This window comes from Procambarus clarkii, chromosome 57 (genome assembly GCF_040958095.1).
Source record: "Procambarus clarkii isolate CNS0578487 chromosome 57, FALCON_Pclarkii_2.0, whole genome shotgun sequence".
NCBI lineage: Eukaryota > Metazoa > Arthropoda > Malacostraca > Decapoda > Cambaridae > Procambarus > Procambarus clarkii.
This window is the reverse complement of record NC_091206.1, coordinates 29625261-29653124: the sequence shown is the minus strand read 5'-3', so window position 1 is coordinate 29653124 and position 27864 is coordinate 29625261.

Sequence of the window (27864 nt, the reverse complement as noted above, 5' to 3'; positions counted from 1 at the left end):
ACACCCAACCACACAACCACACACCCCACAGAATTACCACACACCCCAGAATACTACCATACAACCCCACCACACAACCCACCACATTGCTGCACACCCCACAACATTATCAATCAACTCCACCACACTAACACACACCCCACCACACTACCAAATACCCCCATCACACTACCACACACCACACCACACTACCACATACCCCACCACACTACCACACACCCCACAAAATTACCAAACACCCCAGAACACAACACACACCCCACCACACTACCACACACCCCACCATACTACTACACACACCACAACAATACCACACACCCCCCACACTACTACCCAACCCCACAACACTACCACACAATCCCACCACACTACCACACACCCCACCACACTACCAAACAAACCCATAACACTGCCACACTTCCACTCCACACTACAACGCACCCCACCACACTACAACACACCCCACCACACTACCACACACCCCACCACAATACTACACAACCCCACCACAAAACCACACCCCCCACCACACTACCATACACCCCACCACACTACCATACAATCCCATCGCACTATCACACACCCCTCCACCCTGCCCAACAACCTCACCCCACTACCACACAACACCTCCACACTACCTCACAACACCACCACACGACCACACACCCCACCACACTACCAGACACCGCACTACACTACCACACACCCCCCACATTACTACACACACACTATCACAATACTACACAACCCCACCACACTACCACACACCTCACCATAATACTACACAACCCCACCACAATACTACACAACCCAACCAAGCTACCACACACCCCAACACACTACCAAACACCCCATCACACTACCACACAACCCCACCATAATACTACACAACCACACCATACTACCACACTATCCACAATACTACACAACCCCACCACAATACTACACAACCCAACCAAGCTACCACACACCCTACCACACTACCAAACACCCCATCACACTACCACACAACCCCACCACACTACCACACAAACTTCCACCCTACCACACAACCAATCAACCCTACCCCACTACCACACACCCCACCAGACAACCACACAAAGCCACAACACTACCACACAACCCACCACACTACCACACACTCCACCACACTGCCACAAACCCCACCACACTACCACACACTCCACCACACTGCCACAAACCCCACCACACTACCAAACACAACCCCACAACACTACCAAACACCCCACCACACAACCAATCAACCCCCACCACACTACCACACACCCCACCACACTACCAAACACCCCACCACACTACCACACAACCGCACTACACAACCACACCCCCCACTACCACACTCCTCATCACACTACGACACATCCCACCACACTACCACACAACGCCACCATATTACCACACACCCCCACCACAAAAACACACACCCCATCACACTACCACTCATGCCCATCACACTACCAAAACCCACTACCTCACTCCCCACAGCACTACGATACATCCCACCAGACTACCAAACACCCCACCACACTACCACACACCCCACAACACTACCACACACCCCACAACACAGCCACACACCCCACCACACTACCACACAACCCCACCACACTACCACACACCCCACCACTTTACTACACACCCCACCACACAAACACACACCCCAACACAATACTACACAACCTCACCACACTACCACACACCTCCACAACACTACCACTCTACCATACAACCCCACCGCACTACCACACACCACTCCACACTGCCCAATAACCTCACATCACTACCACACAACACCACCACGCTACCACACACCACCACACAACCATACACCGCTCCACACTACCACACACCCCACCACACTATCACATTCAGAAACTTGTGTAAAGAATCATTCAGAACTTTGAATACCACATATGTCAGGCCAATCCTGGAGTATGCAGCCCCAGCATGGAGTCCATATCTAGTCAAGGATAAGACTAAACAGGAAAAGGTTCAAAGGTTTGCCACCAGACTAGTACCCGAGCTGAGAGGTATGAGCTACGAGGAGAGACTACGGGAATTAAACCTCACTTTGCTGGAAGACAGAAGAGTTAGGGGGGACATGATCACCACATTCAAGATTCTGAAGGGAATTGATAGGGTAGATAAAGACAGTCTATTTAACACAAGGGGAACACGCACAAGGGGACACAGGTGGAAACTGAGTGCCCAAATGAACCACAGAGATATTAGAAAGAACTTTTTTAGTGTCAGAGTGGTTGACAAATGGAATGCATTAGGAAGTGATGTGGTGGAGGCTGACTCCATACACAGTTTCAAGTGTAGATATGATAGAGCCCGATAGGAATCTGTTCACCTGTTGATTGACGGTTGAGAGGCGGGACCAAAGAGCCAGAGCTCAACCCCCGCAAACACAACTAGGTGAGTACACACCGCACTATAACACCACACACCCCCACACTACCACACACACCCTAACACAATACTACACAACCCCACCACACTTCCACACCCCCACCACACTACCAAACACCTCACCATAATACTACACAACCACACCACACTACTAAACACCCAACAACACTACCACACACCCCACAACACTACCATACACCACACAATATTACCACACACTCCACCACAATACTACACAACCCCCCCACAATACTACACAACCCAACCACTCTACCACACACCCCACCACACTACCACACACCCCATCACACTACCACACATCCCACCACACTACCACACACCCTACTACCCTACCACACACCCCACCACACGACCAATCAACGCTACTCCACTATCAGACACCGAACCACACTACCACACAAACCCACCACATTACCACACACAACCTACCACACTACCACACACCCCACCACACTACCACACACCCCACCGCACTACCACACACCCCACTACATTACCACACACCCCACCACAATAACACAGCCCCCCATCACACTACCACACAACCCCATATCACTACCACACACCCCACTACATTACAACACACCCCACCACACTACCACAAACCCCACCACACTACCACACACCCCACCACACGACCACACATCTCACCACACTACTACACACCCTACCACACACCCCAGAACATTACCACACAACCCCACTCCACTACCACACACCCTACCACACTAAAACATGACCCGACTACACTACCACACACCCAACCACACTACCACACACCCCACCACACTACCACGCATTCCACAACACTAACACACGCCCCACCACACTACAACACACCCAAGAACACTACCACACACCCCACCACAATACCACACACCCGACCACACTACCACACACCCCACCAAACTAACACAATCCCCACCACACAACCAATCAACCCCACCACACTACTACACACCCCACCACACTACCAAACACCCCACCACACTACCACACAACCCCACTATAATACTACACCCCCCCACACTACCACACACACCCTATCACTATACTACACAATCCCACCACACTACCACACCCCCACCACACTACCACACACCTCACCATAATAATACACAACCACACCACACTACCACACACTCCACCACAATACTTCACAACCCCACCACAATACTTCACAACCCAACCAAACTACCACACACCCCACAACACTCCCACACACCCCATCACACTCCCACACATCCCCACCACACTAAAACACACACCCAACCACAACCCCTCCCCACACAACCAATCAACCCTACCCCACTATCACACACCCCACCACACTACTACACAAACCCACCACAATACTAAACACCCCACCACACTACCACACACCCCACCACACTACCACACACCCCACTCACTAGCACACACCTCGCCACTTTACTAAACAAAACCCCACAACACTACCAAACACACCACAACAAAACCAATCAACCCCACCACACTAACACATACCCCGCCACTCTACCAAACACCCCACTACACTACCACACAACCCCACTACACTACCACACCACCCACTACCACACTCCCTACCACACTACGACACATCCCACCACACTACCAGACAACCCCTCCACAATACCACCCACCCCACCATACTAAAACACACCCAATCACACTACCACACAACCCCATCACACTACCACACCCCACCACATTACTACGCACCCCACCACACGACCAAACACCCCACAACACTACAACACAACCCAGCACACGACCACACATCTCACCACACTACTACACACCCCACAACACTACCAAACACCCCAGAGCACTAAACACACCCCACCATACTACCACACAACCCACCACACTACTACACAACCTCACCACACTAACACACACCCTAACACACGACCCAACCACACACCCCACCACACTAACACAATCCCCAGCAAACTACCACACAACTCCACAACACAACCACACACCCCACCACACTACCACACACACCACCACACAACCAGTCATCCCCACCACACTACCACACACCCCACCACACTACTAAATACCTCACTACTCTACCACACACCTCACCACACTACTACACACCCCATCACACTTGTGAGGAGGTGGTTCACCAGCTCACTTACAATAGTGCTCTTATGCCTGTGGGAGCCAGTACACTTGTTAAGTGCACTTGTTAAGTGGGCGGACTTAAGTTTGGTAACCAGCAACCGAAACCTCTAGTGTTTGGGCTCATGTGAGAGCCCCAGTCATCAGCAGTCCATAAATGTTACCCTGGCCGGGGTGGCATGTCTGTGGACAGTGCTAGAGCTGATAGCATCATCTCATTGTATGGCTTTGAGGCCAGACTCAGCTTTGCGCGGGAAACAGCTAGGCCGCCGGCGTGGGTGACATGTGGGGCCCCACGCTCGCCGGCCACTTGAGTGGTTGTCATGGAAACCGCCGCCATCTTAGAAACATCTTGAGCCGCCATGTTGGTCAGCCATCTTGGAGCTGCCCTAGGGGCTATACTACACCGTCGCTGATTGGATGAGAGGGGTAGGCCTCTGTATGCCTTCCTCTCATTGGTTATTCCGAGAAGGACGCGGGAAATAGCCGGTGTAGCATCATTCTGAACTCAGCCGCCACCTTGTCAGGACGTTTCCTGTACTCAATTCGGCCAAATTGGAGTATAGGGCGTCGTGGTGGCTGGACTACTCACTGCTGATGCTTCCTGCTTCACCTACGACAACGGTCGTCACAGAATCCGGCCGAAGTCGTCGCTTGGAGGGGTTTAAGACGTTGTTATTCAGGGGGTAGAGGTACAGTGATCTGGGATCGTGGGGGAATGTGCATACGAGCAGCAACAGACTCGTAGATCCCATACCAGTGTTGATTAGACTTGCTAGTGCTCTGTAGCAGTCAATGGGAACGGGGAAATTCGTGTCAGTGTTAAGGCAATTTCGCATGTTCGAGTGAGACGCCATCGTTGTGCGCGTCACCTGGGTATGAACGCTTCACTTCACCGGGGAGTCGAGGGTGCGAACTCAGCCGTGTTTAGTGGGAGGGGTTCGAGTGTGCGCCAATTTTCCGTATAAGTACTACGGTCAGGAACTACCGCCGCTTACGCCACTTGGGACGAGCCACCCACCTATAGCGGGGTGCCTGATGTATGGGAATGGTGTGTAAAGCCGGCAGTGTGAATTGAGTAAGTACCTATGTGTGTATTTCTGGTGATTAGTAGTCTCTAAAGCTTGAATTCGAGGTCAAGTGTTCTGTCACATTGTCATGCAGCACCTGTTCAGGTGGAGTGAATTGTGGGCGAGGAGATTAATCACCTGTGTTTTCATCTTGTCAGTCCAGAGGGACTTAAGTCTTGTGTACACAGACGTACAGTGTGTGTGTGTGTGTGGGTACACACGGGGAACAGAGGATACATAGATTAGCCAAGGACTGAGAGGATGTCCAGGTAATAATTAATTATTCCAGTGTGGTAATCATTTTTGATCGTCCGTGGGACGGAGTGATATCATTTCCATGTGTGGTCTTGCAGGTGTGGAATTCCAACACTGAGCGCTCAGGTATGTGTAACGCCAGTGATTCCTGGCAATGATTATTGTGGAGTGTGCCACAGTGTGGCTTAAATTTCTTGTAGTGTTCCCAGGGCCGTGACAAGTGTGATTTATATAAATATATATTGTGGTTGCAGTATTAATTTACGTAATTTTGGTGAGTTTTGGTGAGTGACGAGGCCGTCTAGAGAGACCGCCCCCTCTCTGTCGAGTAACGTAACTCTCGAGTGTTTATCGGCATGCGTGACCGATAAATCACTCACCCATGTGATTTAAGGAGTGTGAGATTCTCCTTAGTGTTCCCAATAATGTTTGATAGCTGTAGGCTACATGTGTCAGCAGTAATTATATATATATATATAATCGTAGTGTCACGGTGCCCAGTGTTATTGTGTTATTTACTGTGTGGTGATTGCAATATATTGACCTATGTTCTAGGGGTCATTTGCAGCAGTAAGTAAGTAAGTGTGTGCAGTATCCTAATATTTGGAAATTAGAGTACTTGCCGTGTGTGTTATTGCAAAAGGGGTTGTTATTTGATAGAGATTGTTGCTAGTGTTGAGCAATCACCGTATGTGATTGCAGTTCAGTAAAGCCATTGTGGGGCAGTGTTCTAGAGGGTTCATGTCCTGTAGGTTATTTTACTAGGTACTGCAGTATTGTCATTGCAACCGGATTGTAACGTAAATCACTGTGATTTGTTAGTGTGATTTGTCATTGTCGTGGGGGAACTCGGCTGTAGACGAGTACTTGGGTACAAATATATTCTCCTGGTTATCTGGTAGGACATCGAAGTCCAGTATTCAGCGAGGTGATTGCGAGGCAATTAATATAACGTAACCAAGGGAACGCCCATTGCTTTAAGAGAATTTGTTCTTTGACAATTTGAGTAACGTAGAATACGTTTGGGTTAATTTACTTTCCTGCAAGCAGCTACGGTAGTCTCGAGGAGCCTAGCCATCAGCCAGATAAGAATTAGAGTATTGTCTGTCGTAATTAACGGTCAGTGGGCCGGGTAATTGACGTGTTTCAGGAAGTCAAAGTAATTAACCTCGATCCTTGTTTGATCGACTCACACGAAGGCTACATTTTTCCATTAACGTAACGTCGTTATCTGCCCGGAAGTACCGGCATTTGATTGACTCGTGAGAGGAGTAACGTCATTTTAGAATAACGTAAACGTGGTGCTAATTACTGTTATTAGTCGCCTGAATTGGTCTGAGTATGGAAGGCTCAGACGGAATTCGTACCTGAATGTAAATTGCTGAGCCAGTGTGAAAGGTTGCGTATTTTAATTGTTTAATTATTGATCTTGAGGATAGTAATTAATTACTCTAAAGGTAATCACGAGTGATTACCGTTCTCTTAGCACTTTGGACATTGTAAATCAGAGTTTACCATCGCTAAGTGATTAGTAACCGATTAACGTAAATTAACGTAACTAGTAGAGAGATTAATCAGCTGTCTGGAAGTACAGGGATTAATGGGATTTTCTCACTGAATGCTCGACAAGTAGAGTGTTGTTTGATTTCTGCGTTACTAGTGACAGTTGTAAGAGTTGTTAATTTAACGTAAATGTTACCTTGTTATTAACGTAAATGTTATTGTGTTATTAACGTAAATCAATTGTTATTGATTGTTGATCGTTCGTGGGACGGAGTGTTAACGTAAGGATTAATTTGTGGAAGGGTGCTGGAGTTGCCAGTGAACCCATTAGTTATTGTTGTCATTGAAAGACTACTGATTTGATTGCATTGCAACCGGTGTTGCAGGAGTAGACTGCACTGAGGCGTAGAACAGTTAGGAGGTTACTGGAGACGTATTTCAGAACCTACTGTGTCATTTGTTGTAATTGTGGTTATAGATCTGTTAGTTCTTGCTTGCTTGTTGATTCCTCTGTGGTCACACTTATGTTCGAGTTAGTTCATTATGCAGTCCGAGGGGCTGGTGTCTAGCTGTCATTGATAGTGTCACAGGAAGGATTTCGAGTAACGTCATTGACATTTCTTTTTGTTTTGTTGTAGTAGTTAGTACTTTATTGAATAAACTAAGTTGTTATGGTTAACACTGTCTTTTCGTTACACCCCCACACATTATTATTGTTATGCAAATGTTCTTCACACTCGACTAATAAGACTAATTTTCTGAGCTTTGGATCAAATATATGGCACCACACAACAATAAATTATTGTTGTGAGAGCCCGTGAACTACTCGTTAGATTCGCTTTGGCGATTGGCGAAGGTCGGCGGCCTAAGTGGGGGGGATTTCAATTTTCATTGGGGTCTCGGCGTTTGCTCGCGCCTAGTCAATTGTTCATACATGGTCCCAAAGTGAGGAATGAGCTGTTTACTACACTGGTGTGTTAGCTAAGCAAGTCCTTCCTCAGGCGACCTAGTTGAATATCACGACAGGAATAAAGGCTAAAGAATAAAGAAAATTCTTAGAAATTTTCCGAGCTAAAATTCCTTATACCAATTTCAATTTATTCCACAAATCCTCAACTTCAAACTCTCACAACACTACCATACATCCAAGAACACTACACACACCCCACCTCACTACCACATACCCCACCACACTACCAAAACCCCACCACACTACTACACCCCCCCACACTACCACACAACCCCACCACACTTCCACACACCTTACCACACTACCACTCGACCTCACCACACGACCCCACCACAGAACCACACACCCCCACCACACTACCTGTTGGAAATTTCCAACACTAATACAATACTATTGTATTATAATAAATCAGTATTAAAATATACTAACTACAGTAGTCACTAAAACTTACTAATGGTAATGTTCACATAAACTAACCATTATATCTGCATATGGATGCTGGAATTCTTACGAAACCAAGCACCAGTATTGCGTCAGATTATATCTAGTTAAACACATTTATAGCCAGTGTGTTAGAGAATTGAATGTGATTCTCTAAAATCATCAGTATTCTGTGTGATAATTATTTATGGATAACATAACTCCCAAATAATTCTAAATCGAGAGTTTTTAGTTACAATTGTTATCAAGTAATAATTTTACCGTCACGCGTGAATGCCATGGAGAAAACTAAAATCTTCTCCATTTCTCGTTTACCACCATAAGACGAGAAAACAATAATATTTAAATCCCTAGAATCACAACCCAGTCTTTATTAAAGTATTTCAACCACAATTGCGCGAAATAGTATTATTTGTGATAAATAATTTCTGTGGTGAATGCGGGGACGCGGGTTGAGGGAGAAGAGACGCCATTGTGTGTGTGTGGGTGACGAGCTCGTGTTGCGGAGTGAGCAACGAAAAGTCGTGGCGTCAGAGTCTGAGACACGTGACGTTGGGATTATCAGCAAGAATTACACTGGTACTCAACTCAGAACGAATAATTATTCTTCTACGTGATCTACAGTGCTCGGTCAAATAATAACGCGTCGATATTCAAGCCAAACTCTCAACCACGTGTACAACATTGTGGAAGTTTGAGACTGAGACGCGATACCGGCAGACCTCAGCATACACTGCACCCTTCGATAAGTATATATTTCTTTCTTGATGCATCATTAGAGATTGTATATTTCGTGGGCAGTCTGTCGTTACATCGAATGACTACTAAAAATCCAACGTTAGTACCGCACTAATCTTTATTTTCTATTTCATATATATTGAGATTTAAGTAGCCTAGTTCAATGCTACGTAATATCCCTTAAATTACAGCTCGTATGAGAGGAGTCAACGAGCCGGTAACTACATTCGTGTTATTCACCTCTATGGGCTTCTACGTGGAGATCCCAACATCACGAGGACGAGGCGTGAACGATGTCATAGAAATCGTCTTAAAGCTAAGACTTTTTGCACACATTTAATTACTCCAATTATTTCTACCTGTTCATGATATTATCAGATTGAATGCTTGTCAGGTGCACTGGAGATAAAGAGTATTTATTTAGATGATTGCTCTCTAATTCTAATAATCATTAATCTTTTTTATTGTACTTACCTATTGATTCTATAATATTTTGGTCACAATATTCTTTATTCAACAATGAACTGTTGCACGAACCACACTAGTTCCTAGACGTATATGAAGTTCTAGCAATACCCCCCCCCCCCCCAATGTAGGTGTTTGAGGCTTTGACTTTAGTTAATTAACCATACAGTCCATTATTTATTTAAGTGATTATTCTTTCTAATATTTATCCATAGACACTGGTTCTTCTTTGTGTTTCTAATGATCACTTTTTATTAGTTTCCCTCTTTTATCAAAAGTGGGTGGTCCTTCGTTATTAATCTGATTAATTAAATAATTGAGTCAAGCCCCAGATATCCCACACTACCACACACCCCACCACACTACCACACACCCCACCACACTACCACACAACCCTATCACACTACCACACAACCCCAACGCACTACCACATACCCCTTCCTCACTACCACACAACCCCACCCTACTACCACACACTATTCCACACTACCTCACGACCCGACTATGCTACCACACAACCCCACCTAAATACCACACCCCACTACACTACCACACACCCCAGCACACTACACACACCCTACCACATTACCACACACCCCACCACTCTACCACACCCCCGTCCACATTACCATATACCCCACCACACTACCACACACCCGATCACACTACCACACACTCCATCACACTTCCACAAACCACCACCACACTACCATACACCACACCACACCACATACAATCCCACCACACTACCACACACCCAATTACACTACCACAACCCCCCCCCCACACTACCAAACACCCCCTCCACACTACCACACACCCCTACCACACTATCACGCACCCCCACCAAACTACCACACACCCCACCAAACTACCACACACCTCCACCACAGTACTACTCATCCCACCACAGTACCACACACCCCACCAAACTAACACACACCAAAACCAAACTAGCACACACCCCCTCACTATACTACACAACCCCACCACACTACCACACACCCCACAATATTACCACACGACCCTCCCACACTACCACACACCACCTGTTCACTACCACAGACCCCACTACACTACCACACACACCACAACACTGCCACACAACCCCACCACACTACCACACACCCCACCTCACTACCACAAACCCCACCACACTACCACACACCCCACCACACGACCCCCCCCAACACTACCACACACCACCTGCTCAATACCACACACCCCCTACACTACCACACACCCCACAACACTATCACACAACCCCACCACACACCCCACCTCACTACCACAAACCCCACCACACTACCACACACCCCACCACTCTACCACACACCCCACCACACTACCACACAACCCCACCACACTACCACACACTACACCGCACTACCCCACGACCCGATCACACTAACACACAACCCACCACACTACCACACACCCAACCACACTACTACACACCCCACGACACTACCACACACCCAACAGCATTACCACACACCCCAGAACACTACACACACCCCACCCCACAACCACACACTCCAGCACATTACCACACCCCCCATTACCACACTCCTAACTACACTTACACACACCCCACCACACCACCACATACACCCCACCTCACTACCAAACACCCCACCACACTACCACACACCCCACCGCACTACCACACACCCCACCACACTTCCATACACCTCACAACACTACCACAAACCCTACCATATTATCACACAATCCCACCACACTACCACACACCCCACCACACTACCACACACACCACCACACAACCAATCAACTCCACCACACTACCACACACCCCACCACACTACTAAATACCCCACTGCACTACCACAGACCTCACCACACTACTACACACCCCACCACACTACCACACATCCAAAAACCCTATACACACCCCACCACACTACCACACACCCCACCACACTACGAAATACCCCACCACACCACACCTCACTACCACATACCCCACCACACTACCACCCCCCCACACTACCACACGACCCCACCACACAACCACACACCCCCACCACACTACCACACACAACCACCACACTACCATACACCCCACCACACTACAACGCACCCCACCACACTACCACACAACCCCACAACAGTACCACACAACCCCACCACACAACCACACACCCCACCACACTACCACACACCCCAGAACACTACATACACCCTACCACAGTACCACACAACCCCACCACACTCCCACACACCCCACCACACTATCACACGCCTCAGAACACTACACACACCCCATCACACTACCACAAACCCCATCACACTACCACACAACCCCACCACACTACCACACACCCCACCAAAATACTACACCCCACCACACTACCACACGACCCCACCACACTACCACACGACCCCACCACAGAACCACACACCCCCACCACACTACCACACCCCCACCACACTATCACACGACCCCACCACAGAACCACACCCCCCCACACTACCACACACCCCACCACACTACCAAACACCCCACCACACTACCACACTCCCACACACCCCACCACACTACAACGCATCCCACAACACTACCACAAAACACCACAACAGTACCACACAACCTCACCACACTACCATATACACCACCACACTACCACACATCCCAGAACACTACACACACCCCACCATAGTACCACACACCCCACCACACTACCAAACACCCCACCACACTACGAAATACCCCACTATTCTACCACACCCCACCTTACTACCACATACCCCACCACACTTCCAAAACCCCACCACACTACAACACCCCCCCACACTACCACACTCACCACGACACTACCACACACCCCACCACACTACCACACAACCACACCCCCACCACACTACCACACGACCCCACCACACTACCACACACCCCACCACACTACAACACACCCCACCACACTACAACGCACCCCAGCACACTACCACACAACCCGACAACAGTACCACACAACCCCACCACACAACCACACACCCCACCACACTACCACACACCCCAGAACACTACACACACCCTACCACAGTACCACACACCCCACCACACTACCAAACACCCCACCACACTGCCATACACCCAATCACACTACCACACAACCCCATCACGCTACCACACAACCCCAACGCACTACCGCATACCCCTTCCTCAATACCACACAACCCCACTCTACTACCACACACTATACCACACTACCACACGACCCGACTACGCTACCACACAACCCCACCTAAATAACACACCCCACCACACTACCACACACCCCAGCACACTACACACACCCTACCACATTACCACACACCCCACCACTCTACCACACCCCCACCAAACTACCATACACCCCACCACACTACCACACACCCGAACACACTACCACACACCCCATCACACTTCCACAAACCCAATAACACTAACATACACCACACCACCATACAATCCCACCACACTACCACATACCCCATCACACTACCACACACCCCACCATACTACCATACGCTGCTTCAAACTACCACACACCCCAACCACACTACCACACCCCCCCACCAAACTACCACACACCCCACCACACTACATGCACCCCCACCACACTACCACACACCCCAGCACAATACCACACACCTTCACCACACAACACTACACTACCATACACCCAACGACACTACCACACACCCAATTACACTACCACACACCCCTCCTTACACCACCACACACCCCCTCAACACTATCACACACCCCTACCACACTATCACACCCCCTACAAAACTTCCACACACCCTACCACACAACCCCATCTCACCACCACACTACCACACACCCCACCACTATCACACAACCCCACCACACTTCCACACACCCCACAGCACTACCACACCCCCACACTACTACACACCCAAGCACACTACCACACACCCCAGCACAATAACATACACCACTGAACATTACACACACTATGGCCCCAGCATGGAGCCCGTACCTTGTCAAGCACAAGACGAAGCTGGAAAAAGTCCAAAGGTATGCTACTAGACTAGTCCCAGAACTAAGAGGCATGAGTTATGAGGAAAGGCTGCGGGAAATGCACCTTACGACACTGGAAGACAGAAGAGTAAGGGGGGACATGATCACAACCTACAAAATCCTCAGGGGAATCGACCGGGTAAACAAGGATGAACTATTCAACACTGGTGGGACGCGAACAAGGGGACACAGGTGGAAGCTGAGTACCCAAATGAGCCACAGAGACGTTAGAAAGAACTTTTTCAGTGTCAGAGTAGTTAGTAAATGGAATGCATTAGGAAGTGATGTGGTGGAGGCTGACTCCATACACAGTTTCAAATGTAGATATGATAGAGCCCAATAGGCTCAGGAATCTGTACACCAGTTGATTGACGGTTGAGAGGCGGGACCAAAGAGCCAGAGCTCAACCCCCGCAAGCACAATTAGGTGAGTACACCCCACCACACTACCACACACACCCAACACACTACCACACCCCCTCAAACTACCATGCACTCCACCACACTACCACAAACCCCACCACAATACTACACAACCCCACCACACACACCCCAACAGTAGTGGAAATGGCCCCTATGCCCGTGCGTTTTGGTTTTTCCAGCGCACGGGCATAGGCGCAGCCCCTATGCCCGTGCGTTCGGGTTTTTCCAGCGCACGGGCATAGGCGCTGGGGGGGTATCCTTATTTCTGCACGGACGGTCATAGCATAGGGGGTATTCTCTATTTTTTTTTGCTGTCGGACGGGCATAGCATAGGGTATTTTTCGATTTTTTTTCAATGCAGGAACAATAGTCCAGGGTGTCTTTTTCATATTTTCATAACATATATCAATCTCACTTTTGAATCATATATTATTTTCCCAAAATGTGGATTAAATGGTGGCTTCCTAGTCCCTGCCATTTCGGTCAAGGGGATTAAAAGAACGGCTCCTGGCGCACCCAAATTCAGTTACCCTGGTGACCCTGCACAGACATTGCTAATGGTCAATGACGTCACCCCCGTCTTCATCTTCCCTGTATAAGTCCGTTTTCTGTTATAGTGTAATTATTGACATTTTCAATATTTATAGCAAAGGGGGATTCAAATGCTGTCATCTGTCAAGCCTAATGTGCAATGGCATTAACCATTATAAGCTCGTTTTTCACAATTAGGTATTACCATACAGTTTCCCATTGACTAAGATCATTTTAACATAAGAAATGAGTATTTACCCAGGTCATTTTCCTAAATCTAAAAAACATATTTCCAATTTATGTCCATTGTTTCGTGTTTATAGTATTAATAGATCATTAATATCCCTTTTGCCATGTTTCCCCTATTTCTTCTTCGCCTTTGTAGATAATGCAATTTAAGCTTTGTCAATCTGTCTTCAAGAATTGCTTATTAACCATAGGGAAAATAAAAATGAAAACCCACTATCATCCATTTGTATGAAAACAGCCCCCTGCCAGGCGTGGTGACTTCAATGCAATTTCAGTACTAATCCAATATTACTGTATAAACTTACAGTCTGCAGCCAGGCATGGTGATTTCAATGCAATTTCAGTACTAATCCAATATTACTGTATAAACTAACAGTCCCCTGCCAGGCGTGGTGACTTCAATGCGATTTCAGTAGTAATCCAATATTACTGCATAAACGCATAAATATATATGCGCATCTCACATTCGCTCAAAACATACCTACCACACCTTACTGTAGCATATAACAGATCAAAAATACTCATTCAGTAAAAGCAAGCCTCTCATGTTTTTTTAAATAAAGGCCTTCTGCAATTACATTCTTTTGTGACGTCATCATCCCTAATGGGTGCGAGGCGCCAACGCGGTAAATGCGGATCCCAGGAGGTTCACACATAAGTGTGAACTCTTAATCTGGCTTATTACCTCAACTGTACTCTGTGCTTCATCAGAGTTGATATTCAGCTACAATAGCTCGTATTTTCGCTCATTGCTTATATTTTCTGTTATTCATAAACCCGATCAAACCATCCTAACCTAACTTATTATATATAGCAAACAAATACATTCTACAGACCAGTTATTGTTGTTGTTTAGTGACATCGTGAAAAGCGACCTCAGGTATAGGGATAAGGTATTGCTGGCCATTAGCATATAAGTGTCAAGGTATTACAGCACCTGACTGGTCAACTATGTATGACGTCACCAGATAGCCAATTACCTCGAAATTAGAGTATAGGGATAAATTAGGGAATGTTAGGTTTATATGTGAAAATATATTCCTACCTTAAATATATAGTATAATTTCGAGATAAAGGGGGGTCTAAATCCTCTGGTTATGGGTTAGGATAAGGTAAATGGTAATTAAATAGTTTTGGTGAGTTATATCCCTTTCTAACTAAGGTTAGGTTAAGGATGGTTAAGTTAAACTGATGTAGAGAAAATTCCCATTATTATCATATTTTCCATTAACCTCCCTCCCCCCAGGTAATAGAGGTTAGGTTGAGGATGGTTGAATTATGTGAAAAAAAATATGTTACGAGTATGATGCAATGTTGAACCAAGATTCGTGTATCAGAGGTTAGGTCCAGGGAGGTTGGGTTGATGCATAAACAACACCTTCTTCCCATAAAATCAATAAATTTGAAGTTAGATAAAGGGTGGTTAGGCCCAGGACGGCTGGGTTGATGCACAAATAACACGGTCCTCCCATTTTTATGATAAATTTGAAGTTTGATAAATGGAGGTTAGGTCAAGGACGGTTGGGTTGATGCACAAACAACACGTTCCTTCCATATTTACGATAAATTTGAAGTTAGATGAAGGGAGGTTAGGTCCAGGACGGTTGGGTTGATGTGTAAAAACAAAACACATACCCAACACTATATCTACAATATTGAACACAGTTCCAAGTTTTAAAGGAGAGGGGCTGTTAGGTCCATATCCAAAATATCACTTTTTTATGAATATGGTTACAATGTTCAACAAAGAACCTAGCAGGTTAGGCACAGTGCGGATAGGTTCATATCCAAAACTTCAGTTTTCGAAGAAAAATAGATAAAATATTCAACAAAGCTCCAAGACTCTTGCAGGTTAGGCACGGGCATTTAGGTTCATATAAAAAAAACATCACTTCTCTGAGTATATGTAGTATCAGAGGCTAGGTCCAGGTTTAGATGGAATGGGTGAAAATGTGGGTAAAATGGGTTTTGGCTGTGCTATGATACACAACATTTAGGCATATTTGGTGGAAATTGTCTCCAATTTGATGGCGATAGCTTAAATTTCCCCAACTTTAATCAAATCTGCTAGGTCAGGGTTAGGTACGGCTATGTAGGGTAGGTTGGAATATGTGAAAACTCGGCTAAAATGGTCTTTGGCCGAGCTATGTAACAAAACATTTTGGGTATATTGGGTAGAAATTGTCTTAAATTAGGTTGAATTTAGGTGAGTAAGCATAAATTTCACGAACTCTAATCAAATCTAGCTTGGGATATGCTAGGTCAGGTTAGGTAAGGCTGTGTAAGGTAAGATGGAATAGGTGAAAAACTTGGGTGAAATGAACTTTGACCATGCTAAGATACAGAACATTTGGGTATATTCGGTGGAAATTGGCATAAATTAGGTAAAATTTAGGTGGGAAAAGCATAAATTTTGCCAACTATAATCAAATCTGACTTTGGATATGCCAGGAGAGGCCGGGTAGGGTTGTCTAGGGCAGGTTGGAATAGGTGAAAACTCAGCTAAAATGAACTTTGACCATGCTAAGATACAAAACATTTGGGTATATTAGGTGGAAATTGGCTTAAATTAGGTAATATTTAGGTTGGAAAGGCATAAAATTTGCCAACGATAATCAAATCTGACTTTGGATATGCCAGGAGAGGCTGGGTAGGGTTGTCTAGGGCAGGTTGGAATAGGTGAAAACTCAGCTAAAATGAGCTTTGGCCGTGCTATGTTCCAAAACATTTTTGGGTATATTTGGTGGAAATTGTCTTAAATTAGGTCAAATTTATATGGGATAACTTAAATTTCCCCGACTTTAACCAAATCTAGGTTTGGATATGCTAGGTTTTGTTAGGTAAGGTTGAATAGGGTAGGATGGAATAGGAGAAAATGTAGGTAAAAATGGGCTTTGGCAGTGTTGTGATACACAACACTTAAGGATATTTGGTGGGAATTGCCTTAAATTAGGTCGAATTTATGTGGGATAGCTTAAATTTCGCCGACTTTAACCAAATCTAGGTTTGGATATGTTAGGTAAGGTTGCATAGGGTAGGATGGAATAGGAGAAAATATAGGTAAAAATGGGCTTTGGCAGTGCACATTTGGGGATATTTGGTGGGAATTGTCTTAAATTAGGTCGAATTTATGTGGGATAGCTTAAATTTCACCGACTTTAGCCAAATCTAGGTTTGGATATGCTAGGATAGGTTAGGTAAGGTTGCGTAGGGTAGGATGGGATAGGAGAAAATGTAGGTAAAAGTGGGCTTTGGCGATGCTATGATACACAACATTTGGATATATTTGGTGGGAATTGTCTTAAATTAGGTCAAATTTAGGTGGGAATAGCTTAAATTTCATCAACTTTAACCAAATCTAGGTTTGGATGTGCTAGGTCAGGTTAGATGAGGTCGTGTAGGGAAGGACATATATATATATATATATATATATATATATATATATATATATATTGTGACGATAATCTCCTTCAAGAGATTGAGCCTGCTCTTCCCTCCAAAATTACGTCTTCACAATTATATAAAAAGACTATGGAAGAAATGTCCAACAACGACAACAACACCAGCACCAGCAAGGCTTGCCAGGGTGAGCAGAAACGTATGCATCCAGCCACCTGTTCGAACTCCAACCACCAAACTACCCGTTGATCGCTACGGCTCCGCTGATTGGTCGCCGGTCTGGCTGCACCTGCACTCGCCCCCAATACTACCTGATGTCTGGGGTCGCCCCAACATCAGTCCTCAGAATGTTCCGTGCTTTCGTAGCCAGCACTCCTCCCAGCTAGACGTTAGCGTGTACTGAGAGAGGTGGTGGCTTTAAGCCAATATTCCAGCACCTCCCACTTAACTTTTGTGTTGCACTTCTTGTTATTTTGCCTTAACGTAACTTTTCATTTTGTCATTTAAGTATTCTTATTATTTTGATTCATTGATTTTATTATAAGAATTTGTTTGTGCATTATTTTCATGTTTGATTTATTTAACGTAATTAAAATTTCATTGTTAAAGTTTACTTGTGTTTTGTGTGTCTTCTCCTTACCTTACCACAGACGAAGTTCCAGTTTTTTCTATTTTTTTTTATAACTATGTGACGAGGCCATACCCCTAGCCTTAAACAGCCGAACACCAACGCGTTACCGTCACAAGTTATATGGGGGCCTGTCCTAGGAGCTTGACTCAGGTACTGGTGCCAAGTGGTAATTTATGGTAAGCGTATTTAACTCTGTTAACGTAGCTTTACTATTTTTCATTCAATTTCATTTTTTATAAGGTGCGGTGTATTGTGCATTACGAGAGTAACATATAGTGAAGGTGAGACAACTTTGGATTACGTGGTGACTGTAGGCCGCAGTCATACTCTTAATTGGTCATCTCTCCCTCCTTGTTATTACTCGTATTTACCATCTATGTCCCTTGAATATTTCTCATTCTGACAGATCATCATATTGGTACCCTGGTACTGTGGTCTGCCCCGGGTCAAGAGTACCCAATCTTCTGCAATCTGACTGTAGGAGGACAAAGAGGGCCATAGTTCCTCTAGCTCGAACTTTAGTTGCTGAATTGGGACCTCAGCAGCAGTTCTCGTCACCAGTTGACACCTCGCACCCCTACACGTCAGTCAGAGATGATGATACATACAACGGTAGGGAATTAGCTTATTTTTTCAGAGCACAAAAGTTCGCTAATTCTGTAAGTATCATATTAAATTCAGTGGGGAAAACTTGCTTTATGTCCTATAGAGACTTGGCAAGGTATGCCTACATCCTTGGACTACCAATTTTACTTTTGAAGCATTTAACTGTTTCATTTGTTTTCGAAACTTTGTTTCATTTGTTAGTAGGATTTTCTTGCCCTTATTCTCTTACATGAGTACCGGGTACAAGATTTCCTGCGCCCTTGATTTAATTTAATCATTTAATATCTTTCACTTAACGTTAATTGTTAAAGATCACACAGGATAGGTACCAGTTGCCACGTTGTCCTGTTTCTGACATTTCATTATTGAACATTCGTGTACCTTTATTTGCTAATTTCACCATGTTTCGTCTCCAAACTTTCCGTGCAAATCCAGCAGGTGAAATAGGGACTTTAAGTCGTGCCAAGAGGACTGAACTACAAACTCTTGCACATGAGTATCAACTAGAAGTTCCCTACCAAGCCAACAAAAATGACCTACACAACCTGTTGCTGGATTACTATTTAGAGCAAGGTAAGATAGACTCTGAAACTCATGAAACTTACTATATTGCAGATAAAACTGATTTGGCAACGCTGAAACTCAAACTAGAGCTGGCCAAGATTGAACGTGAGCAGCAAAGAGAAGCAGCTGCCATACGAAGAGAAGAACACGAACGTGGACTCGCCCTCCAGGAACGTGAGGTTGCACTACTCCAGGAGCGGGAACGAGTACAGCTTGAAACACTCCAGGAGCGGGAACGAGTACAGCTTGAAACCAAACGACGCGAGTTGGAGATGCAACGCGAACATGACAAGCAACAAGCAACTCTGGCTCTAGAGTGTCGTCAACGTGAAATCGCCTTGGAAACTTCACACTTCACTCAACGCCAGCAAGCTACTGCCAATCTTCCCGTCAGTTTTAATATATCACATGCAAGTAAGTTAATGCCATCCTTTGTAGAAGCAGAAGTTGATGTGTTCTTTACCACCTTTGAAACCCTTGCTAATCAACTCAGTTGGCCTGTCGACCAATGGGCCACACTTCTCAGAGTCCATCTTACAGGTAGAGCTGCAGTCACACTCAGTACTTTGGCGTCTGAGAATGACTACTACACTCTGAAACAAGCAGTGTTGGACGCCTACCTCCTCTCTACTGAAAGTTATAGAAGGAAATTCCGTGACCACCTGAAGGCAAGTACCACTACCTTCCTCGAGTTTGCTAACACGAAACGGAGGTATTTCATGAAATGGCTGGAAGCAGCACATGTCTCTACTTTTACAGAACTCGTCAACCTGATGCTTGTTGAAGAATTCTTGAGACGTGTGCCGCCTCCTGTCCGCCTCTACTTAGCAGATAAAGAAGAAACCGACTACCTGAAGTGTGCTAAGTCGGCTGACACTTACAGCCTCATCCACCGGCTGACACCTGAACCATCCTCCAGTAAGAAGTCGTGGTACAGTTACGAGAAGGTGAGCCCCGATCAAGCTGGTTCACAACTGTACTGCAAGTATTGTAGACTCTATGGACATACCATAGACAAGTGTGGTAAGTCTCAATACAAGGGAACCACTGACCAACAACGACCCAAACCAACTCCTCCTAAGTCCGGTAAGCCTGTGATGAATGTTGGTGTTGATGTTAATGATCTTTCTCTTTTCAGTAACCACCTGTATACTGGAACTGTCTCTGCCAACGGTTCAAATCCGGAGGGACGTTTCAAATTGAAGATCTTGAGGGACACAGCAGCTCTACAATCGATCATCTTGAAGTCGGCTGTGCCCAACATAGTCTACACCGGGGAAACAGTCTTCATCACTGACCTCACTGCTACCACTCCATACCCTCTCGCCAGAGTCCACCTGGATTGTCCCTACGTGAACGGGGAAGTCCAAGTCGCCGTCAGGGAAAAGCCTTTTCCCATGCCTGGAGTGCAACTTCTCCTAGGCAACGACTTGGCAGAAGACCTGCAACCAACCAACCTGATCGTCATGGACAAACCCCAGGTGTGTAACTCTGTGCCAAGTAACCCTATTCTTGAGTATGTTCCAGCAGAGGTTCAAGAGAGTGATGATGTTTCTCCTCCGGTTCTCGTGACCACCCGTGCACAAGCCGCACGTCCACAGCCAGCTGACTCTACTGCTACCGCTGTCCCTCAAGACCCTCAGAAACTACCCCCGCATCTGACCAAGTTGGAGTTCCGTAAGTTGCAGAGGGAAGATCTTACTTTAACACCATTGTTTTTCCAGGCTGAGACTCAACCCGACAGTATTCCTGGGTTCTTCCTAGAGAACGACTTGCTCTACCGCAGATATAGACCCAGTAAACTGAAGGAGGAGGACGATTGGGCCAACACCGAACAACTTGTGATTCCCACCAGCCTGCGGCCCACTATTCTACACCTGGCCCACGGAGCATTCTCCCACTACGGCTTCAACAAGACTTACCATGGGATTCGTCAAGACTACTACTGGCCAGGTATGGTAAACAACGTCAAACAGTACGTAAAACAGTGTCATACATGTCAGATGGCAGGCAAACCGAACGTCTCCATTCCCAGAGCACCACTGATTCCCATACAGGTGCCTGTGGAACCTTTCCACAGACTCATAATAGACTGTGTCGGTCCTTTACCTCGGACCAGTTCAGGTAACGCCTACATCCTAACCATCCTGTGTCCTACCACCAGATTTCCCATAGCAGTTCCAGTGAAGAACATCACGGCTGCTACGGTTATCAAACATCTATTGAAGATCTTCACTCAATACGGATTTCCCAGGGAGATTCAAAGTGACTGTGGCACCAACTTCACCAGTGATCTCTTCAAAAGGACACTGGAGGAGTTCAACATCAAACAGGTATTGTCCAGCCCCTATCATCCTGCTTCACAGGGTTCTCTTGAACGTAGTCATCAGACCATCAAAGCACTCTTGAAAAAGTTTTGTAGTGAAACCTCAAAGGATTGGGATAAGCAGATTGACCTAATAATGTGTATTTTCAGAAGTCTCCCCAATGAGTCCCTAGGAGTATCTCCTTATGAGATGCTCTACGGCCGTAAGTGCCGTACTCCCCTTAAGGCTTTCAAAGACTCTCTCAGAGATGCCACCTTCAGTGAGCATCAGAATGTGCCCCAGTTTCTTCAAAACCTTCAGCACATTCTAGAGAGAGTCCACCGCTTTGCCCATGATAATCTATTGAAAGCCCAGGTGAGAATGAAGACTCATTACGACCAGACCAGCAAAGTAAGAAAATTCAAGCCGGGAGACTTCGTCCTTGCTTATTTCCCTATCCCAGGTTCACCTTTACAAAACAGATTTTCAGGACCCTACTGCGTCAAAGAGTGCAGGAATAATAATAATTATGTGATAGAGACTCCAGATAGGCGGCGGAAGACCCAGCTGTGCCACGTCAACCTCCTGAAGCAATATAATGGTACTCCTCCCACTGTCTTGACTAATTATTCCACATTCACAGAACCCTACATCCACAGTGAGACCTTCCCAGCTTCTCCTCCCGAAAGCACTGACAAGGAGTCAGCGCTTTCTAATTCCGAAATCCTTAATGATCTTCCCAAATACTTTCAGGATAATCATAGTGCACCTCTCGTCAAGATCTTCAGAGAACATCAAGAGTTGTTCAGAGATGATCCCCAAGAGTGTAATGTTACCCAGCACGACATCCAACTGCTCCCCGACACCCGGCCGATTCGTCAACCCTTCTACCGAATCAGCCCGAGCAAGAAGGAAGTCATGCGTGCTGAGGTGCAATACCTCTTGGATCATGGACTGGCTACACCTTGTGAGTCCCCCTGGGCCTCACCTTGTATCTTGGTGCCCAAACCCCAAGGTAAGGTGCGGTTGTGCACTGACTATCGAAAACTGAACTCTGTCACTGTCAAGGATGCTTACCCCTTGCCAAGGATAGATGACATCCTTGATGCCATTGGTAGTGCCCAGTACTTGTCCCAAGTGGACTTGCTTAAGGGGTACTATCAAGTGTGTCTAACGGAGCGCGCTAAAGAGATATCTGCCTTCATCACTCCTTTTGGACTTTTCAGATATGAACGCCTTCCTTTCGGACTATGTAATGCCCCGGCCACCTTTCAAAGAGCTGTCAACCGTGTCATCCAGGGCTTGGATAACACATACGCCTACCTGGACGATATCGTCGTAGCCTCCAACTCCTGGAGTGAACATCTGCTCCAGCTGCGACGTCTGTTCTCCAAGCTCCTGACAGCCGGCCTCACCATCAACCTGGGCAAGTCCACTTTCGCGAAAGGTAAAGTGCGTTATCTGGGTCATGTTATTGGGAGTGGCAGCATAGCTCCGTTAGACTCACACACTCAAGCCATCCTACAGTATCCACAGCCTACCACCAGGAAGCAGCTCCTGCGCTTCCTTGGTCTTGCCTCTTACTACCGTAGGTTTGTGAGGAATTTCAGTACAGTCGCCACACCTCTAATTCTATTAACCAGTCCCAAGCAACGGTATAATTGGACCATACGGCAAACCGTTGCTTTTGAACAACTCAAATTCCTCCTCTGTTCTAACCCCATTCTCGCCTCTCCAGATATCACCAAGCCTTTCGTCCTTCATGTCGACGCCAGTGGTACCGGCGTTGGTGGTGTCCTGATGCAACAACGAGGCGAGGAGGTTCTACCTGTCAGCTACTACAGCTACAAACTGAAACCACACCAGAGGAACTACAGCACTATTGAAAAGGAGCTACTATCCATCGTCCTGAACCTCCAACACTTCGCTCCGTACCTACAAGGCGCCAGGTCTACCACCATCTTCTCAGACCACAACCCTCTCCGCTTCCTACATCAAGCCCAATTCACCAACCAGCGTCTTCTACGATGGGCTCTGTATTTACAAGACTTCAACCTGGAGATCCGCTATATCAAGGGTTCTGACAACACCATAGCCGATGCCCTCTCCAGAGTTTATGAAGTAGAAGCGACACCATCCATTACTCCACCAAATAACGACGTACTTCTTCCAGAACCGCAGGCTTCGGGGGAGAGTTGTGACGATAATCTCCTTCAAGAGATTGAGCCTGCTCTTCCCTCCAAAATTACGTCTTCACAATTATATAAAAAGACTATGGAAGAAATGTCCAACAACGACAACAACACCAGCACCAGCAAGGCTTGCCAGGGTGAGCAGAAACGTATGCATCCAGCCACCTGTTCGAACTCCAACCACCAAACTACCCGTTGATCGCTACGGCTCCGCTGATTGGTCGCCGGTCTGGCTGCACCTGCACTCGCCCCCAATACTACCTGATGTCTGGGGTCGCCCCAACATCAGTCCTCAGAATGTTCCGTGCTTTCGTAGCCAGCACTCCTCCCAGCTAGACGTTAGCGTGTACTGAGAGAGGTGGTGGCTTTAAGCCAATATTCCAGCACCTCCCACTTAACTTTTGTGTTGCACTTCTTGTTATTTTGCCTTAACGTAACTTTTCATTGTGTCATTTAAGTATTCTTATTATTTTGATTCATTGATTTTATTATACATATTTGTTTGTGCATTATTTTCATGTTTTGATTTATTTAACGTAATTAAAATTTCATTGTTAAAGTTTTACTTGTGTTTTGTGTGTCTTCTCCTTACCTTACCACAGACGAAGTTCCAGTTTTTCTATTTTTTTTTATAACTATGTGACGAGGCCATACCCCTAGCCTTAAACAGCCGAACACCAACGCGTTACCGTCACAATATATATATATATATATATATATATATATATATATATATATATATATATATATATATATATATATATATATATATACATATATGTCGTACCTAGTAGCCAGAACTCACTTCTCAGCCTACTATTCAAGGCCCGATTTGCCTAATAAGCCAAGTTTTCCTGAATTAATATATTTACTATAATTTTTTTCTTATGAAATGATAAAGCTACCCTTTTCACTATGTATGAGGTCAATTTTTTTTTATTGGAGTTAAATTAACGTAGATATATGACCGAACCTAACCAACCCTACCTAACCTAGCCTAACCTATCTTTATAGGTAAGGTTAGGTTAGGTAGCCAAAAAAAGCTAGGTTAGGTTAGGTAGGTTAGGTAGACGAAAAAACATTAATTCATGAAAACTTGGCTTATTAGGCAAATCGGGCCTTGCATAGTAGGCTGAGAAGTGAGTTCTGGCTACTAGGTACGACATATATATATATATATATATATATATATATATATATATATATATATATATATATATATATATATATATATATATATATATATAATATCTTAGGGGTCATGAACTAGCGTGTAAATAGTGTAAATTTTCCTATTTTAGGTTCGAGCTATATGGCCAACTCATGTAATGTATGGATAGAGGTGACATAGGCTTGTATGTGAGGATATGGGATGCTCATATTTAGTTAGTTTAGCTTTTGCTAGGTTAAATTTAGTCAAATTTGTGTAGTATAAGTATATTTTTTTTTGATAGATTTAGATGAATTTAGGTTTTAATAGGATGCATTTTTGATAAGATATAGCAAATTTGCTTAAAATTATCATATAAAATATTGACTTCACCTAACCCTACCCGCCCTAACATAACTAAGGCTAGAACAAATAAGTCTTTTAGATGGTTTGCATAAATATATATGGGTGGCCTGATTGGAGAGGATGCAACAAGGAATGTATTAAAAACAATGGACATATGTTAGATGAATAGTTTAGCACTAATAATGTTGAAAGATTAATGGAAAATGAATTTTTTTTATATTGAGCTCATCGGAAGTCATATGCACCTTTTTATATGTGTAATTATGACTTTTGGGGAGTTGGGTAAACTCAGCATATTGTAATTAATGTCCTAAATATACTTAGAAAAATATCATGCAAATTGTGTATTGTTTGACCCAGTTGGTTGTGTTTGTATTTGTACATATATTTCACAATTAATATACTTGCGTATTAATTGTGTAGATTATATATTTTGCATAAGTTGTATGATTATTGCAACTATGTATTGTTTATATTTCTATAAATCGTGTATTGTTTTGTGCAAGTCGCATGTATTAATTGTATATGTATGTTACGGCCCTCTCGGGACGCAACGGGGTTCTTGCTCTGATGTTGTTAGAGGAAGTTATATCCGACCCCAAGCCAGTAGTGGCTATCAAGGGATGTGATCCGTGACGCAAGTAACTTAAAGGGGAAGGGAAATAAAGGCAAAAACTTAATATAATATATTAACCACCACCAATAAATAATATATAAAAAGATTACACGGGGGTAGGGGTATTAACACTGTACACATATGTCTTCGTACTGAAGAATCGCACAATCGTCTTCTCCTGAAGACTCTGGTTCAACTCTCTCTCGGTGATGAGTCGTCGGTGCTTACTTGGCCTCACAACGAATCCTCTGAGAACGCTGAGCCTACCCTGGCCACAGGTCAGCCAAAACACAGGTCCACTGGGGGCACCGCCGTGGAGGCCGTCAACCACACGTCCAGCTGGTCTGCTGGCAGGTTCCGGATCAGCGAGGCTGGTCAGGCCACTCCACGAACGATATAAGGGGAACGCCCTGGACAGGAGCTTCGTGTGACACCACAAATCACTCTCCTGTCCTCGATTCCCCAGTGGATAAACGTCTCCAGCAGTCGGTCCCGGGAACGACGATCCTTTCAACTGCCACTCCACTGGCAGGGTAACACCACAGTGTTCTTCCGGGGGGACGACTTCACAGCTGCTGCAGCAAAGCACACGTTATGGAGACGGCTGCCTCGGGTAGACTGACTCGACTCCCATCACAGCAGTCCCAGGTCGACACTGTAAGCAGACACGTCATCAATATCTCGGACACACTAAGGCACCTCACTTACAGGCTCAGACACAAACGCCCACCTATCCACTCCATAGA